Consider the following 6,000-nt stretch of genomic DNA (forward strand, 5'->3'; position numbering starts at 1 on the left):
TTCTTGAGTGATACTGTGGACTTTTGGAAAGATGTATGACACTTTAGTTGTCATATTAGATTTTAACTACTATTTTATTTATATCAAAGTATTTCATCAAGCTTTTAAAGCCATAATCCCTCTTTAATTGCTTTTGTCATTGAGGTGTATTCTACTTCTGTCATAGACAGAGCTACTATTGATTGTAAAGTGGCTTTCCATCTGAGTAGATTAGGTCCATATAGAAATACACAACCAGATAGAGACCCCATATTTTCTAAGTCCCCTACGAAATCAGAGTCAACATAACCATATAGCTTTAGTCTTTTGTGTGCTCTGATAGGTTAGTTTAGCATTTTTGGATCAAATAAGACACCTTAGTATCCATTTGTAGCTTTCCAATGTCTCTTACTTAGGTTTGACATGTATCTACTCACTAGACTAGCAGAATAGAAGAGGTCTGGCCTTGTTGATATCATTAGGTACATGAGATTGCCAACAGCTTAACAGTAAGGTATTGTTTGCATATTATTCAGGTGTTCCAAGTCAATTTTTGTAGGTGAATTAGCTAAGGACAACTTAAAATGTGGGCAATCGGTATGGTCATAGGTTTTAACATTGGATAGGTTGAATCTTCTAATAATTTTCTCACAACAGCTTGATTGATTGATATTTTCTCATAGCAGCTTGACCGATCCATATCCTTCATGTTAAATTCTCTCTTTAGGAGTTATTTGACATGAGCTAAATCTTCTTTAGAATTCCCTGCCAATAGTATGTCATCAACATAGAGATGTAAGTATATCTTGTCTTTGTAAGAAGATGAATTGACATAGGCACAAATATTATAGGTACTTGTTTTGATCCCAATACTCTCTATATAGTCATAAACCTTATGTACCAGTACCGAGAGGGTTGTTTAAGTCCATAGATATACTTATTTAGAAACCAATAGAGGTCATCTTTCCCTTTAACCTTAACATTCTTAGGCTGCACCATATATATAGTCTCATCTAGATGTCCATGTAGGAAGGCAGTCTTGACACCTAGCTGATTTAATTCAAGATTATTTTAAGCAACCAATGATAATAGAAGTCTTATAGAGGTCTGTTTAACCATTGGAGAAAATATCTCAGTATAATGAATGCCTCCTCTCTGTGTAAAGCCCTTAGCCACTAGTCTAGCCTTATATCAAGGCTTCTGATCATTTGTTACACCCTCTTTCAGCTTGTAGATTCATTTAGATGCCATTGGCTTGCATCTCTTAGGAAGAAGAGCTAGGATTTAGTGTCATTCACAGTTAGTGATTGCATTTCCTTACTATTGCTTCTGTCCAACTTTTAGCTTCAGGGCAGCTCACTACCTCATCAAAAGTAGTTGGTTTTTTATCACTTGGAACCACAGTAGCATTCAACACTAGGTTCATGTAGTTAGTCTCAGTATATCTAGCTAGAGGAACAATCACCTTTTTTTCTCTATCCCTAGCTAATGAGTATTGAATCAAATCAGGTTGAGCTTCAACATTTTCAACTTGCTCTCTGTGGTAACCTCTTCCTCATCTGAATCACTATGAGGGTCATCATGTATAGGTGAGGTTTTAGATTCTCCACCTCAGTTCTAGTTGTAGAGTTCTTGGGAATTTCAACAGTCACTTCTTCCCTCTGAATAAACATTTCTTTCTCTCTGAAAGAAACATCTTTGTTAATTATAAATCTCTTTTCATCAACAAATCTGACAAACATGCACTTGATAGCACTCGACTTGAGTTTCTCTTGGTTGTGATGTATATATTTAACACATCCAAATACCCTTAAATTTTTTAAGCTAGGTGGATGCTTGGACCATTTCTCCTCAAGGATTAGGAAGTTTAAGACTGTATGTAGGCACCAATTTAAGGTGTCTACATTATAAATAGCAGCTTCATCCTAATATTTCTCACTAAGAATGAACATCAGACAGTAGGCATCTAACACTTTCCATGATGGTTCTGTTTAGTCTCTCAAGCACCCCATTTTGTTGAGGTGTAAAACTCACGGTTGTTTGTCTAGTAATCTCATTCTCTCTACAATATCGGTTGAACTCATCACTACAAAATTCTAGCTCGTTTTCTGTCTTTAGGTATTTAATATCCTTAGAAGTTTGCTTCTCTATCATGAGTTTCCACTATTTAAATTTATCAAATACTTGATCTTTGGTTTTGTGAAAGAAAACCCAACTTTCTCTTGAGAAATCATCAGTAAAGGATAGTAAGTACCTTGAGCCACTTAGGCTTGGAGTTAGGGCTGGCCTTCAAAGGTCAGAGTGTGTGTAGTCTAGGATTGCCTTTGTAGTATGTTGAGATTTAATGGAACTGTACCTTCTAGCTTTGCCCATCACACAATACTCACAAAAAGAAGCTCATCACAAATGCCTTTAGGTAGAATGTCCTGTTTAGATAGAGCTTTCAGACCTTTGTATTGATGTGAGATAGCCTTTTATGCCAAATATCAGCCCTGTCAGCTCATTAGTAGTCATTGTATAGGCCCCTGTTACCATCTCAGCACCTCTAACTACAAATAGGTCATTGACCTTCTCTCCAACTGAGACCACCTTAAGGTCTTTAATAACTTCAAAAGTTCCTCCTTTTCCTTTGTATTTACACCCAATAGTATCTAGGATTCCCAAATAGAACAAGTTTCTCTGAGAAATAGCACATGTCTAACATTTCTTAGGAGTTTCATAGTTCCATCTTTTAACTTTAATCAAATTGATCCAATCCCAACTATTTTGTAAGTTTGGTTATTCCCCATGTAGACCATTTCTCCATCAATCTCCTTGTAGGTGTTGAACCAAGGTTTAATAGGGGTCATATGGGTAGGTGCATCTAGAGTCCAAGACCCAATCATGTTTTCCAAGTGGGTTTAATATGATTGGCCTTGTCTTATGTTGAGGTCAGTGCATTTGAATACACATAGGATCCTTCAACAATTGAAGCTTCAGGTTGTTTACCCTTAGCTTCCTTCTCTTTCTTGTATTTTTTCCTCTTGGTAATTATGCAATTCTTGATTAGGTGGCCTCTCTTCTTGCAATATTTGCATTTCAGCTTCTGTTTAGGCTTGTTCTCATCAGTATGTTGTTGTTTTCCACCTTTTAATTGATTAGGCTTAGTGTTCCTTTTCACAAACAACCCTTTTCCGCTAAGCTGCTCTTTCTTCATAGATTATAGTTCAATTTTCTTTGTTTTCAAGATTGTAATGATGGCATCTATGGTTATGGAATCCCTTTCATACTTCAATGCATTCTATACTTCATTGTCATCGCCCAATTTCTCCCGTAGGTTTTTGAATTCCAAGAAAATCTTCTCAAATTCATCTATATTGTCTGTGAGTGATTAAGTTGAGTCTATCTTCAACGTGAAAGAACTTCTCCCTTAGGTAAATCTTGTTTGGAAGATCCTTAATGGCAAATAGGTCTTTCAATTTAGTCCAAATCTTGTAGGTTGTTTCTTGATCTAGGATTTATCTCAAAATGTTGTCACTATGATTTAAGACTAAAGTACCATAGGCTACCAACTCCCAATCTTCTCTTTCTTGTGTTGTCACTATATTCGGTAGTGTAGATGGATATAAAAGGGCCTTCTGAGCATTCTGTTGGTCGAGGATGACTCTGATTTTGGCTTTTCATAAGCCAAAATTACTCTTTTCATCGAATTTCTCAACTTCAAACTTTGCTACTACCATTGATGATCTGAATTTGAATCTTAATTCTCCAAAAAATTCTTTCTTAATAGTCTTTATGCTCTAATACCAATTTGATGTGCTTCTAATTTATTTCCAGGCCCAAATGGAGATTAATTCTGATCCAAAAAACAATTTGAAAGTGGATGGTAGAAAGATATGGATGAAAGGAGGCCACTACTTGAGATCTTGAACACACGTGGTAAACTTTCTATCTCACTTTTCTGATTAATTGGGATTCAGCCAAACTAAAATAATTTTAAATAAAACCCTCACTCTAAACACCATTTTGCTCTCTCCTTCTCTCTAACTCACAGGCCTGTCAATAGCGGTTTCGGCAAGGGAAAAATGAAGAACAATAACATTAAAATGTATTAAATATTTAGGCTTTATTGGATAATTATTTCGTTTTTAATTTTTTGTTTTTGAAAATTAATTCTATAGACACTACTTCCACCTCTAAATTTCTTCCTTTGTTATCTACTTTTTTCCAATGGTTTAAAAAACAAGCCAAATTTTCAATACTAAAAAATGTAGTTTTTAAAAATTTGTTTTTTTTTTTTTGGAATTGGCTAAGAATTCTGGTATTATACTTAAGAAATATGCAAATCATTGTAAGAAATGAGGATAAAATATATTTACTTTTCAAAAAAAATTTTTAAAAAAATTATCAAACAGGACCTTAAATGTTATAGTAACTTTTTCCATACTTTGTGGCAAATAAAATTATTTTTTAATTTATTAAACTGATATAGAATGATTTTTTTGTGTTCAACCATGGTTGTTCTTTACTTCTCATTCTAAAATTTTTAAAAAATGTTTCCAAGATTGTATACAAATTTTAGAGAAAAAGTTAAAATCTTATTTTTTATTTCTATTATAAATATGATAATTATGTAGATGTTAATGCATAATCTCCATAGGTTAAAATTCATCCATTAACCTCTTCAATTAATCCTCATAATTATCTCGTCCCCTATTATGTTTCATTCTTGAAACCACCATTCTCACAACCCTATAAATAGAGGATGTAGAGATCATTTGAAAACACACTGCAATTGAACATAATACATATGTTCTCTACTTTCTTCTCTCCATTTCTCTCTTATGTTCTTATGTTCGTTCTTCTTTTCTCACTATTTTACAACACATTATCAACATAAGTTTTTATCACTAAAATGTTTGTAGAGATTGGAGTTGGTTCACTAGAACAACAAGAACGTTAAAGACCCACTTGAATTATTACATATTCTCAAGATATTTAAAACTAAAGTTCAAAGAAGGTGAATACTCTATCTTAATCATATATGTGATTTATGTGTTTGAAAATTGATTTATTTAATATTAGATTTTACATTTGATCTAATCAAATTGTAAAACTCATATAAAGTTTTATGTGAGCATTAAAACTAAAATCTTCAATAGTGGCTTAAAGTATTTGTGAGTTTTTTTAGCCTTATTTGCAATTTGGGTTTACATCCTAATTTAGGATTTTGCATTTTTTTGTTGGTTTATCATAAAATTAAAGAAAAATCTTTTACAACTATTAATTACTTTGTATTTAAATGAATTATCTCGTTGTTTGTTTCCAAGTTTCTCAAGCATATTGAATTTGTTTAGATATATACTTGTTGGACTCCAAACCCCACTCTCCGAAAATACAATATGTGCAAAGTTAAATTGTTGAGTAATAAAATTTAGGTTTCAGAAACTCAAATAACCTTATTTTGAATGATCCAAAATAGAAAGGATATTTAACATAAAATATTCCTTGACTTTAAATTGAGTTAATTTTATATAGATATGCTAAATATGCTATATAGTTTTGTGTGTACGTTTAAAATTGTTCTATAAAATATGTCATTTAGATTAAAATTTATCATAGACTGCATATCATACATCTTATTTTTAAATATAATTCTTAGTTTTGAAAGATTTGATTGACATGCTTTCCGAATCATAATCCTATATCTTTCAATATAATTGTTATATATGAAACATTAAATTAGGATATTTATTTTCTTAATTGGATTGCATACTTCTACATAAGATTTGAGTTTCTTTTTAAATAAAGGTAAAATTCTCTCATAATAATATTATCTTTTATTCGTTAAGATTCTATTCTAATAATATTATTTTATCTTTCAAATATGATAATAAATATTCAAAATTATCTTTAACTTTATCGGTAAAGATTCAAGAAATTAAATATTATTTCTTAAAGTAAATTTGTTTTAATAAGATTAAAAATGCACACAGATTCATTAATCTATTAATTAACTTTTAGTTAAAAGATTAATGAATT

The sequence above is a fragment of the Benincasa hispida genome, chromosome 1 (genome assembly GCF_009727055.1).
Source record: "Benincasa hispida cultivar B227 chromosome 1, ASM972705v1, whole genome shotgun sequence".
Lineage (NCBI taxonomy): Eukaryota > Viridiplantae > Streptophyta > Magnoliopsida > Cucurbitales > Cucurbitaceae > Benincasa > Benincasa hispida.